Here is a 4,223-nt window from a genome sequence, read left to right on the forward strand (position 1 = left end):
ATTCTAGATCTAGTTCTAATCAGGACCCGGACACTGATACTAGATCTAGATCTATTATCTAATCTAGATCTAGATCTAGATCTATATCTATATCTAGATCTATATCTCTAGGTTTCCAGATCTAGGTCTAGAGTCCAGGTATTCTAGATCTAGATCTAGATCTAGATAGATCTAGATATCTAGTTAGGCCTAGATCTAGATCTAGATCTAGATAAGCCTAGATCTAGATCTAGATCTAGATCTACACATGAGAAAAACGATATTAAATAAGGTTAATGAAAAAGTACATGTGCAAATTCTTACATTTCAGGGTCCTTTGGAAAGCTAAAGAATGCTAGGTCTGGTAATTGTGTGATCTTGAATTGGCACGGACGCAGACTGCCGCAAAACACCAGTTACACTTGCGGGTGACTTGCGACTGCCGACAGCCGCCATTAGCTTTGTTTACCGCGCCTCGTTTCACAATCAGCTGGTGACCTGGATACGCGAAAAGAGGCTTCGTTTCCGCTCTCTATTATTAAATACTCTCTGGTAATACTAAGCATGCATACACACATAGAGACTTAGACAGACACATGCGTCCACAAACATAACATTGTTAATAGTATGACAAAAGGTTTAACTAACATTGTTTATGAAGACAGCTTTAGGACTTTCTGTTTAGGTTCTCTCTCAGATGGTGGATTGGATATCTTGCAGTTGCAGAAATTGTTTAGCAAAATATTGCTCATGACAAAGCAGTTGTGTTGTCTCATCTCAAAACCATAATACTGTGAGATGTCCATAAATATTTCCCTCAAAGAGTTTCTGATACCTTGTCAGACACTGACTGAAAGGCTATGTAGAAAAAGATGGTCCACATGCTGAGTCCCCAGCTTGAACTATACCTCCTCTACTCAAAGAAGATGTATACTCCCCATACTTTTCAAAGTAACAAAAACTATCCTCCTTTAGGTTTTTGTCTTTTTTATGACATGGCCAGCAATGTAGACTAGACTGCACTTGACTTGTTTTGACCGAATTGTCCATTTCTGGAATTGGTTCAATCAGTTGACAGATTTTTTGAGTCCATTGAAGCACACATTTTTCACAAGAATGACCCGATTCAGAATGTAAACCAGATACATCTAAATTTAGTCTTAACAAAACTTTTGCTTTCATTAAGTTCACTTTTCCCCAAATTTGCTGTGTATTTGTGAAATATGTTCCACCATTACCTTGTCGAAGTTTTCCAAACGATTTTTGCGGCGGATCAGTTGTGAATTTTCCTAGCAGTAGAATCTACGATTTGTTGGCAAAAGATATTTTGCCATTTCAACAACACCCAAGCATGTAAATCTATGCTGTATAGCAGTGGCTGTGTCAGCATTTTTTCCCTTTTTCCATGTGAGCCCTTTATACTACTTGCATCAAAATTAGCAAATTCTGTCAAAATATGTAGTTGGATATCATCAGGGGACACGATTGCTGCACGGAGAGGATCTCTCTGTCGTACATCTTCATTCAGAGATTTCACATTCATGATTTTAAAAAAACGTTATTTCGTTTTCTAAAAATCTGACAGTGCCATCAACGTTTTCTTTCTGCATGTCTGGGTGGTTTATCAAGGTTTCTTTTGTTTCATCACAAAAAGACTTTTAAGCAGGTCTCAACCCTTTGCCTCTCTATTGGTTTTGGATTCGCAGTTTGGAATGTAAGTTTAGATAGTTTTATCAATTCTCCATCTTCACACTTTTGAAACTGTCGGATTTGCTGCCATTTAGCAGTCAGTTGATCACCATTGTTGTTACATGTATAAGTAATTTCTCCAGTTTTCTCAGTAAGCCAATTGTGTTCGATATTGTTCAAGATATGAACAAAATCATAAAGTAGAAACATATTGTCATCTGTTTTCCATGGTGATGTTAATGGAAACATTTTGAAAAAGGCTTGGTTAGTTCTACTATTATCACATATTATGCATATTGTACAGCCACCTGCACTTTTGATTTGAGTTAACAGAAGCTGTGTCTGTTCAAACATAAATTGTGCATCTAATCTCCAGACTGGCAACATCTTGGCAAGAAATGAAGGTCCTCCAAAAGGAGAGACTAACATGAAACCTAGCACTATCGTTGCAAGATGCTCTGGGCTGTTGACAGCTTTTCCAAAAAGCATACCTCCATGATAAGTCAGAAGAGGTTTCACATAAACCTCACCCAACAACAGAATGAACCTTTTCTGTCTTTCATCCAAACCAGTAAAAATGTTTGAAATGAACGTATAATCACTGGAATTGTTTACTTTCGATGACAAACGATTTAGTGTTGCTATACTTGGAAGTCCAAAATCTTTACGAATTTGATTGTACAATGTACGTGATGTAGCAAGATATTCAAAAGCTCTTACAAACATGTCACTGGAATATTTCAGTGTCCCAACTTTTGTTGTGCCTAAACTTGCACATTGTTCAAGCAAAATTGACTTCATATGATCTAAGTCTAAAGAATTCAGATAGCGTAAAGCTTCTTCTAGTTGTGACTACCTGTTTAGTTTTACAATTTTGTTTTTACACAATGATTTAATTGATGTTTTGACACCTGCATGAAATCCTTCAAAACTTTGATCAGGAGAGATGCTTAACAAAAAGCGAGGAATACTGGATGAAGGCAAATAATCCGTTGACTGAAGACACAACAAGTTTTCATCTCTGAAAGCACTGATCTTAAATGGAAGGTCAAAGCCGTGAGCTCCTACATATGAACACAATGAATCAAAAGAAACAGTGTCTTTTTGTGAATATTCTTCTAACTGGTCACTTTCAACTGATCTGACTGAATAACTAGCTCTACATGTTGTTCTTGCTAAGGGCACTGGTGTTGGAATTAAACTTTTGGGCAAATTAGAAAATACTGATGGATGATATTTTGGTCTTAGTCTTCCTTCGACAGAAATAGTTTCAAATCCTCAGGAAAATGTTTAATGCAAACAACAGTATATGCAGTATCGGGTATATTGTCGCGTGGGATCGCTTGCATCTAACGTTCTCTCCCATCTTTATCTTTTGGTAGTCTAAAAACGGTAACCTTGTCAGTAGAGGCATAATTTGACCTGTACCCAGTAACACAACATTTTCTGCCCATTTTCAACAAGTCTATACAATGCATTTCATTAGAAAGCACTGGAATCGATAATCCAAATGAAATACTAGGCCTATCCTCATGTCACACGTTTCACATCACAATCACAAGGCACGGCGGCTGACATTTTGAAAACTTTGTTTACTTACGTCACTATTCTTCTCACCTCCCCTGACCTATAAAATTTCAGAAATGTTTTTAAAGTATTAAAAAAGAACAATTGTAATTAAAATGAAGAACGTTTTCATTAATGGAAAAATGCAAAGTGCACATTGAATGCTAATTGCTATTAAAGGAAGGGTATTTCTCTCTTTCTGCCAGGGAATTTGTCACTTAGTACAATGCTATTTATAGGAATGAAATGACAATCGGCTGTTTAATGTGACTCCCACGTTCTGACCTAGTTATGCATCGCCTCCACATTTTCAAACTACGGTCGCTCTGAGAAGGCCTGACAATTCTAGTAAGCAGTAAACCTGACCTATAAATCGCTCTTGGGGATAACCAAAACGATGACGACACTCGTAGCAGGTTTGGCGGTACATTAATATTGATAAGCTGGCACATCTCAAATATGCTCCTGCCGAATAGTGCCGAAACATAGCCCACAGTACACAGTCTAAAAATAAACACGATAGACCCTACGCTCTTCTTTGCCAGTATTATGTGGGCCCCGGAGCAATCCAGCGGAGTGCTCAAGTGAACTGTGATTGGTTCATTCTATTGTTTGTCTTGCCACTATTTTAAGTGACTCTGTAGCCGTGAACCTGAGGGAGGTGAACGTGATCGTCCTATGAGTTATTTTGCCTTTGAATGGTTTTGTAGTGGGGTAGTGAAAGTTATTACATGTATTTGAGTGTTCAGTTCCAATTCATGAAGAACAAAATTGATGTTTAGCTAACAAACACATTTAGTAGATCTACTAAAAATCAAAGCGACAAGTACAAAGAAATGAAAATAAAACCACGAGGCCCTCCCTCACCAACCCAGAGATCCTAAAATTATACACCGTCTCATTTACTATGCCCTTGACTATCTTCAGCATGCCATAGCTTAATTATTATTGTGCACGCCCACTTGTTAGCCGCACGAGCCGCCCCTGGT

This window comes from Aplysia californica, unplaced genomic scaffold, assembly GCF_000002075.1.
Source record: "Aplysia californica isolate F4 #8 unplaced genomic scaffold, AplCal3.0 scaffold00863, whole genome shotgun sequence".
In the NCBI taxonomy this organism is placed as follows: Eukaryota; Metazoa; Mollusca; class Gastropoda; order Aplysiida; family Aplysiidae; genus Aplysia; species Aplysia californica.